A 10425-nucleotide genomic window follows, 5' to 3' on the forward strand; every position below is an offset into this window, starting at 1 on the left:
AAAATATCCAACCATTTGCTTTCATTTTACCCGAAGACACGCGTTGGTGCCTTGCACTAATTCCACTTTGACCATTTCTGAGATTTGCCTTGACTACATTTTATAACCAATTTCATCTTCTTCAAACGGGCTTTATCTATGAAAGACGTTTGTTAACAAAATAAATGCTTGCACTGGCATTGATTGCCAAACAGTGTAATCGTTAACCACTGTCATTTTGTTATCACGACATTACTATCAAAGTGTGGATGACAATATTACCTTCTTCCTTTTTTAGCAATTTCCTTGCTGAAAGAATAGGACAATCAGAAAAAAGAGAAGATATATATTATTGAACTACCCGAAATGTAATTGAGATATCTTGAAGTTAGAAAACAAGAAATAAGCGAAGACTTTGGAAATTGCGTGGACCTTCATTGATACAAACCACGTGAAAAGTTCAGACAAAAGGAACCGCAATTGCTTGTTTTCAAAAAACTGCTGCAGTAACACAACGGCACAGGCACCATCTCTTCAGAACTTGGGTAGGTGATGTAGCGGTTTGGGACATCTGGACTCGATAGTATTCCTAGTAAATAGAAAATAAAATCGATCATTTAAGTAAAAGGTTTATTTATCAATGAAGGATTGGAGAATGCTTCGTGTCCTGTTTCAAAGCGACATGCCTTATCGCCATCTCCTCCAGCCCGAAGGTGATTCCTTTCATCGCATGGGGTTATCTGCCGTGTCATGAAAATCGGGGAAAGTGAGAGACGGTTATGGCTGCCTCGTGGCAAACTCTTCGGGATGCTCAGAGGAGGCAGCCCACTTCACCTCCTGCTCTGCACAATGCAGCACGTAGCGCTGAAGGCAGGCCACTTCTACCTCCCGAGGGAATTCAGCTCCATTTTCATAATTTCTGTCTGTATGTCACCTCAGGTAGACGGAGCTGCACGCCGTGGTCAACAAACACCAGATGGCATGGCGATGCCCCCGCCATTATACCCGGGGTCTTCATCAAAGACTAAACCAATCTCTAACGACTACAAGCACGTGAACCACAGGACCAAGGATAACACACCCTCGAACACTGCTACAGCACCATCAGATACTTACCGCTCCATCCCTCGTTCTCTCCATTACAAATCAAACACTTGGCTATACTCCTTATTCTTGCATATCGGTAGCGACAGAAGAGCTCTCTGCTACCCCCCCCCCCCCCCCCGGCCACACAGTGGTGAAGCCTGCACAGTACTGATTATGGAAAGTAGTGGGCAATGTGCGAGCACAATGTGCCAACAGGAATAAATATGTCGCAGTTGTTACAGACTTCATGAGGAAAAGTGTGGAGGAATGTGTTCCCACGAAAACCACCCGATTTTTTTCTCAAAAAGGAGACTTGCATGGACCAAAAATTTCATCTGAGGACCAAACCTCGTGGATTCAAATCAGGCGATGCAGCTCGATCTACGAAGTCCAGCTATGACCTTGATAAGGCCATCCAATGGTGAAATGGGACTATAGTTACGAACTGGAGTATGTGATGGACGTACCGCAGCTGTAGCAGTGCTTTATCTGATCGCTGCCCACAAGACAATACCACAAAGGTACAACTCAAGCGTCAGGGATTCATTAGTTGTAGATTAAATCAATTCCTGCTACACATGTTTTGACAGCAAGCGTACAGGCGGTCTTTCACGAACCCTCATAGCCCTGCTTGCTATCACCATGTCAGTCACCCAGGCCAAGGTACGAATATCCTTCAGGAGGGTGAACAATTGTAAATCGTCTGGACCGACTGGTATTCGTGGTTGCATTCTTGACACCTGTGCGGACCAACTGGCTGGAGTATTAGCGGACATCTTCAATATCGGAAATCTTCAAAATCTCGTCAAATAAGACTTGGCTTCCCCACTTTTTGTAAAAGCTAGTCGATAATATTGCTGCCCAAAAGGAATACGGTGCCAAGCTTCAATGACTACCGACTGGTGGCACTAACGTCCGAAGTGATTAAATGCTTCAGGAGATTGCTATTGCACAGATTGCCATCTACCTCAGCAGAAATCAGGCCGCACTACATTTTGCCGACCGCAACTTCAGGCCAAAGGACGATGTGATCGCGCCGGTTCTCCAGTCTGCACTGATCACAGGCAGATTAAAACATATACGGCAGTCTGCTGTTATAGAGTACGGGAAAGGCCTGAAAATATAGACGGAAAGCTAATGTACACTCATGTTTTTGGGTTATGTTACACGTATTAGTATTTGCACAGTTATCGATTGTAATTGGGGGTATTTTGTATAGCAGAAAGCAATATAATAAGTCGATTACCAAGATGTTAGACAAATAGGTAGAAAGAAAGATATAAAGTAGCATTAATTTCCAGATGGTTTACTTGATGGTGTCCCCTAATATGGCATACCTGTACTTGGCCAAGAACTATGAGTCGGTCGTTGATGTAGGAAATTGTGGAAATTATTTTAAAAATACATACAGGGAAAGCATGTTGGGGAAAAAAACAACAGAGCGAAGATATTGAATGGATATTAAGGACGCAAGAGGTGGCAATCAATGTATTTAGCATGTGTTTATATTCCTAAATATGGCCAGCTGTATTTTAATTATAGATTGTGATTTGCAAACGAGGCTGTAAAACTGATTAACAAAAAAAGGTGACTTTTATTGTACTCATTTGTGAGACAAAAATGATAACTGTTTTCTGAATATCAAGAAAAGGGATAAAGATAACACGGGCGGAAAAAAAATCAAAGGCTAAACGGATAATTGTGCAATGAAGAATTAATTGAACAAATGTAAAATTCGCATGTAAGCATTGTGTCGTGAGAATGTACAAAATGTTGTGGGTTCTCTCAGAATGTTTCCGAACGTGTGCTGATCAGCCTTGAATAAATCTACGCGATTCAGCATTTTTCCACTCCTCTCCAAGATGATCTTTGTGTACCTACCGAAGCCGTTACTAGGAGCTTAATTGCGGCTCATGAAAGCAAATTCAGGGCACAGGTCAAACACATTTTTTCTCCAACAATTCCCTAAAATCGGAGAATGTAATTTTCATGCCATTAGGATGTTATATTTCCAAGCGGAAAGTAAAGAGTTGCCCGTTCAGCTTGCGTGCGGCCGCAGTCTGGCAATGGAGGAGGCCCAGGACACAAAGGTCAGTCTGCTAATGAGAAGATAATTTAAAATGATTAATAACGAGGAAGAGGAGATGTACTTGACAAAGTTGCTTGGGGAGCGTATAACTCAAATGGTATAAATTCTTAACCATTTTATATCTCCTTTCATTTTCCAAACATAATTTTGGGTCCCGGGCTACCTGTATTGCCGGAGTGAGGCCACGCGCAGTCTGGAGGAGGCCAAACTCATATCACGCGGGGGCAACTTACAATTCATAGTTATGAACATTGAATTATTCACACCCTGCCTCTTGCACAGAAGATATACCTGCTTTTAAGTTCTCTTTCTCCGCTGTATTTGATCCCCACACCATGCTTTCTATTCCTGGACATCCGAAATGTCCTCTATTAGTGGTAACAGTGTTTTTCTCCCTGTTGTAACAGGTAGAACCCCCACCCGCGACTCCTCTGTTCTGACTCCATCTCCCCCACACAAGATTATGTGGTCCTTCCCCATCAAAGCAACAGCATCCGCATGCTACATATTGTACTTAACCGTTTCCGCCATCGTCACCCATTCTCACCCCTTCACACCTTCCAAACAGTTAGCTCTCTCTGTGACTACATTTCCCACCCAAACCTCCCCCTCCGCAGGGGCCTAACTTACAACCGCAGGAAATCTAACATCTGTTCATGTACCTCCTCCGCTTCAATCATTCAGGAAACCAAACCATCTTTGCAAGTCAGAAAGAAGTGCATGAGCACCTCTTCGATCACCATCTACTGCATTCGCTGTTCAAATGTGGCTTCCCTTACATCGGGCACAGCAGAATTAGACTCATCGACCGTTTAGCCTTGCGGTCAGTCCTTAAAGGTTTGCTGGATATCCGGATTACGAACTATTTATCTCCACTTCCTTGGCACACACACAGACATTTCTGTTTTGTTTCTTCCATTGCCAAAATGAGACAACCGGCAAACTAGACGAACGCTGCCTCATAAAACATTTTTGGTTAATTTACGAACTCACGATATGAATATCGAATTCTCCAATTTTGGATAACTAATCCAAAAAGAACTGTGCACATCCTGGAGTTGAAACCATTTCTATTCGCCACCCCGACCCTCTACCTCACGTTCCAACGGTATTCCATCCTCTGGCATTACATTTACCACCTCTTCTATCCTCATCTCACACCTTTTGTATTTTGATCTCTGGATTGTATACAACGATCTGCCACCTGCATCCGCCTATCGCTCACCTGCATTGTCAGATCCGTACTCCGTTTCAGCTTTCTGCCCCGCCCCATCATTATCGGTCTGCAGAATGGTAGCGATCCGAAACATCGCCTAAGCTCCAGAGCTGCTGGCTGACATGCTACCAGGGATTTGTAGTTTAGCTGAAAGGATTACAATGTTTCAAAAATACAACGTGATTATTTTCGGTTGGATGTGACGCAAAATGTGCTGTGCCAACCAATGAAAGAATAACCGATCTAATGTATTACACGTGTTTGCTACCTCGCGCTCGGTCCAAGTCATTTTATTCTCTCGTGTTCCAACTACTGTAAACATCGCTTTCAAAATATTCAAATATCCTATTCGCAAGGCTCCTTGGGTAGTGAAATGCAAAGACTCGTGATAAATTGCTCGATGAAACGCCGTTATATTTCCATATTAAGTCCGTGTCCTTATATTATGAAACCATTTACCCTGGACAAGATATTGCCCGCAACGAACACATCCACCCTTATAACTAACGTTATAATCGCGTATGTATAAATACCGTACATTCCATTCTTCTATTCTGCACCGGCATTGCACCTGGCTTTTGAGCCTTTCACCGCAAATTTCCCGAATCCCAAGAATCAACATCCTCCACACGCTCTCGAGATATGTTTGTTCTTATAGGTAAATACGGGGGCCGAAACGGAATTAAGTTCTCAAGGAAATGTAACAGCAGAGCATTTAAAACTTACAAAGAAATGGAGATTTTGTATTTCACACCATCTTGTCAATAGTAGCCCAAATCCCATTCGCCTGCCGAATTTGTTATTTAATCTCGGTAACCCCTTTTTTTAGATTTCAGGCATTGGGACACCATAATTGTCCACTCTTTTGCCTGTATGTCATTATTTTTTTTGTCTACTGTAGAGGAGGATGGGGGTTGAAGAGATAATGTGTACAAATTGCATGTTGCGCGTGGTGCGCCTTCTTTACTTAGAATTGCTAGCTAAAGTATAATAGGTTGTTTTGCATAACTGCAGACGTTGTTGTGACTAAAGGGGATATGGAGATATGGGAGAGGTTACGGCCCAATACCCAAGTAGAACAACAAGTCTGCAGCGAACAAGAAGTCTGTTCTGGCTAATAGGGACTGGTGAAGAAATGTGCTGATTGTGTGATTAGCTGGACCCGTGACTACTCACGTATAAATACACTTCCGGTGCACAAAATAATTGAGCGGAACCGTGTCGAGCTGGCAAGTGTGTGCCCATACTTGCAGTGACTATCCCACTCACGCTAGACTAATAAAGTTGTGTCTTTACTATGAGTGTCTGACGGTGTTTGTTATTTCAGAGCATGGATGGTCTTTAACATTGGCATAGTCGGCAGGATCTCGCTGGGACCATCTCCGACGACTGAGTAAGTGGCCACCGGGAGGCGGAGACCTTGATGGGAGTAAAATGTGCACTATCGGATTAATTGAGTCAGAACTCCTGAACGGGCGCCAGGGAACAATGTGGTCCGTCGTCTGATGTTGATCTGGTTCCCTGACGAGAACCACAAGACCCAGAGTAAGACCGAGGTAAAATAATAATTGGACTTTTAGACTTTTTGAAACCAGTCTCTATAAAGAAGCCGCGGAGAGCGGGGTCTGGGTAAAGTAAGTTAACAATAATTGCACCTTGAGGCTACTGGAATCCAGTCTCTGTAGAGAAGCCGCGGAGAGTGGGGTCTGTGTAAAGTAAGATTATAATAATTGGACATTCAGATTAATTTAAACCATTCTCTGGGAAGAAACAGCGGAGAGTGGGGTCTGTGTAAAGTAAGAAAAGGTTACAAGCAGAATATAATTGGCATGGTAACAACAGAAAAAGGCCTGATTGAGTCGCAAAATTAATCGACAATTGGTAACAAAAAAACAGGCGACGAAACGAGAAAACCCCAGGTTCCCCTTATCTGGCATAGCAACCCTGTTCATAGACGAAGAAGAGGAGGAACGCAACCTATAATGGACGTTCGTCCAAACCATTATGCCCCAATATCCGAAGCCCAGGGCAGTCAAGCAGCAGGAGGCAAGGCTAGCATCCTCAACGCTGCAGGCCCTCGCTCGTCCCCCCCACATTAATTAAATTACACCTCCGATACAGTCTCCCAGGGCAATGCCTTTGCCGACACCACATCAAATACAGCCACACCTGAGGGTCCCCGTAGGCCCACAGATCCTAGGGAATAGAACAGCCTTGTCAGATATGGGAGAGGTTACGGCTATGCAGAGGGGCGCCACTGCTGCGCAACATGATTTATGGAAACTAGAGGGATGTGCCATAGATTCCCTCACCGATCTTTGGCACCCCCCGCTTGGTCAAGTTTGTGTACCTGACGCCATCGTGCCTGTCCTCCTGAATTACATCCATTCGCTAACGCACTTTCAACCCCTGCTTCCTGAAACACAATGGGCCACGACTGACACCCCTGAAGAACGTACGAATATGTTGTGGATGAACGGATCTGTCTGGACAACAACGGTACCGGTGATAAGACATCAAAGGCAGGAACCGAAAAGAATGGTTGGATTTTCGAACTCTTTTCCGCAATCGTTCATTTAGGTAGCGCTGCGGGTGGACATTACTCCGCCTGTATAAAATCGTTCGGTGATGGACAGTTGTATAGTTTCAATGATCAACATGTGAGCAGGATTACTCCAGGAGGTAATCCAGGATTATTACGGGAAGCTGTGGGGATAGAGTACAAGCTGATCGAACTAGAAGGTGTGCTTCCGCTCGTTTGCTGCCGGCTGTTCAAGTACACCGAATTTCACGATTACCTGGAGCATTCGTACGAGGGAGGAGGAGACGCCTGTGGGGATGCTGCTGGGTAGAGTCAAGTCATCATAACTGTTTGACCTGTTGCTGGAGCCGAGTCGACCGGAGCAGAATTTTCAACCGTACAAGTCGGGGGAAGTAATGGTGAAGGTGCACGTGGTTGACCACGGAGACAGAAACCCTGGCTCCACCCGTCAATCTTCGGGCCTACTTCGACCAACTGTGGCTGAGTTCAAACAGATAATTTCCCAGGCAACTGGAATCTCTGCTGAACACACGTCCATTACTTACATGTGCACGTACGTGAGGATGCTATTCATTGAATATAGCTCTGCCTTCAACACGGTCATCACAACCAAGCTCATCACCAAACTCCACCAGCTAGGCCTCAGCTCGTCATTATGCGACTGCATCCTAGACTTCCTTCTGGAGCGACCACAGGCAGTGAGAATGGGCCCGCACCTCTCCTCCACTATCGTCCTGAGTACCGGCACACCACAGGGCTGTGTTCTGAGCCCCATGCCCATCTCCATCTTCACACAAGACTGTGTTCCTGCATTCGACACCAACAGCATTGTCACGTTTGCTCACGACACAATGGTGATCAGGCTGATCACCAAAGGTGATGAAACAAAATACAGAGCGGAGGTGCAGAACCTGGCGGATTGGTGCTCCGATAACAAACTGTCCCTAAATACCACCAAGACCAAGGAGCTGATCATCAACTTCCGTAGGTCACATAACGGGGAATACGCACGGATCTTTATCAACTGGGACAGAGTGGAGAGAGTGTCCAGCTTCAGGTTTCTGGGCACTCACATTTCGGAGGACCTAACATGGTCCAATAACACTGCTGCGCTGGTCAAAACGGCACAGCAACGACTGTTCTACCTAAGAACACTGAAGAAGTCTGCTCTACCCCAGCAGTTGCTGACGACATTCTACCGCTGCACCATAGAGAGCATCCTAACACATGGCATCTCTGTGTGGTACCTCAGCTGCACGGAGGCAGAGAGGAAAGCTCTTCAGCGGGTAGTCCATAGAGCTCAGAGGACCATCGGAACAGAGCTACCAGCCTTGGATCTACAACACACGATGCCTCAGAAAAGCCACCAGCATCCCCAAAGACTCTTCACACCCCTGCAACAGTCTGTTCGAAATCCTTCCATCGGGCAGACGATACAAGGCCTTCTACGCCAGCACCTCCAGACTCAGGATCGGCTTCATCCCAAGGGCCATAGCTGCTATGAACCGGTCCTGCTGAGCCGGATGGTCACATCGCACCGTGATCCGGCACAGATCTACTTGCACTTTAATTCTGTTTTAAAACTGTTACAATTTGTTTCATTGGGTTGTTTAAATTAATACTGACTAGCTAATTAAATTATTGCATCGCATTCCCAATCCCGTTGTACCCCTGTACAATGACAATAAAGATATATTATATTGTATTGTATTTTATTGTATTGTGCATCATACTGGAGCGCTTTTACACCGATCTGCGGCTGCTCCATGTGCCCAGCCAAACACTGGAGGCTGAAGGATTCTTCAGGAGTAACAAGATATTTGTTGAATGCTTGGATACGTGGGATAATCAACGTTCAACGAATCACGGCTCTGGCATCTACTGGACTAGCATGCCAACACCATTAGGCTTTACGTGTCGTTGCCAGAACAATTACCAGGGTCCCAAGGGCTAAGGTGCCTGCATCCAAAAGCTGCTGGAGGCTCAGTCAAACAAAAAGGCAGCTGTCAGTCTGCAGGAGCGTCATCGGCCTACAGGAAATCCGTGTAAACCATTTTAGAGGAGAGCACAGAAAGACTGAAGAACCGTTCACTGTTGAAGCACCAGCAATTGTCGTCCTGCACTTTGGGACGGAATGGTGATAAAATGAAAAGCGTGGAAGGAAGTGATTTTGAGACCATCGAGTCCTCGTCGCAAAAGACCGAATTGTCGGCCTCTGTGGACAACAGGTAATTGGAAAACCGGATTCCCTCCACCGATGCCAAGGCCCCGCTGCAGTCGGTGAAGAAGCCCGCCTCCGACGTAAACAACGACAGGAGCACCCGCTCCGTGAATAGCAATATATTCAGTTTCCGCCAGAGCAGCGACACTTTGTTCAATGCAGACAAGGCCCCTACATCCCTGAGCAACGGTCCAGACGCTCACAGCATCACGTACAGCCGTCGTTCGAAGGATAGCGAAGGGAAGCGGGGTACTCTGAGAAATAGCTCCTGTGACACCATGATGGAGGCAGACCCCCCTAGACCCCTTAATGGAACTTATTTGGTGTGTGATTCGTGCGCTTACCCTTGATTACCAGGCATGCCACCTGGAGACATGGGATCGAGGGGAAGGCCCAAACCATGTCATCGGTGATGTTATCAGGCCTACGTGATTCCCCACATGCGTATGGTGCCACAACTGACTGGGTTATCCTTTCCCTTACTATTCAAACGAGGCATATCCAAATCTGAACGGATTTGGGTGATTGCTTTCCCCTTCTATGGGACGCTCCACACCTCACGGGAACTGATCAACAAGGCATCGGCTATGGAGAAACTGGCTATGGAAACCGCGGATACCTTTATGGTTACACAGAATGCCCTCTCCTTTGTGGTGAATCGCATGGCATTTAGACAATAGACAATAGACAATAGGTGCAGGAGTAGGCCATTCAGCCCTTCGAGCCAGCACCGCCATTCAATGCGATCATGGCTGATCACTATCAATCAGTACCCCGTTCCTGCCTTCTCCCCATACCCCCTCACTCCGCTATCCTTAAGAGCTCTATCCAGCTCTCTCTTGAAAGCATCCAACGAACTGGCCTCCACTGCCTTCTGAGGCAGAGAATTCCACACCTTCACCACCCTCTGACTGAAAAAGTTCTTCCTCATCTCCGTTCTAAATGGCCTACCCCTTATTCTCAAACTGTGGCCCCTTGTTCTGGACTCCCCCAACATTGGGAACATGTTATCTGCCTCTAATGTGTCCAATCCCCTAATTATCTTATATGTTTCAATAAGATCCCCCCTCATCCTTCTAAATTCCAGTGTATACAAGCCCAATCGCTCCAGCCTTTCAACATACGACAGTCCCGCCATTCCGGGAATTAATCTAGTGAACCTACGCTGCACGCCCTCCATAGCAAGAATATCCTTCCTCAAATTTGTAGACCAAATCTGCACACAGTACTCCAGGTGCGGTCTCACCAGGGCCCGGTACAACTGTAGAAGGACCTCTTTGCTCCTATACTCA

At 46.0% G+C, this 10425-nt stretch overlaps 1 pseudogene; it reads left to right on the forward strand.

Moving 5' to 3' along the window:
• The first annotated feature begins 729 nt into the window (after window positions 1-729).
• On the forward strand, window positions 730-8961 carry LOC144605221 (ubiquitin carboxyl-terminal hydrolase 47-like; annotated as a pseudogene).
• The last annotated feature ends 1464 nt before the right edge of the window (window positions 8962-10425 follow it).

This window comes from Rhinoraja longicauda, chromosome 24, assembly GCF_053455715.1.
Source record: "Rhinoraja longicauda isolate Sanriku21f chromosome 24, sRhiLon1.1, whole genome shotgun sequence".
NCBI lineage: Eukaryota > Metazoa > Chordata > Chondrichthyes > Rajiformes > Arhynchobatidae > Rhinoraja > Rhinoraja longicauda.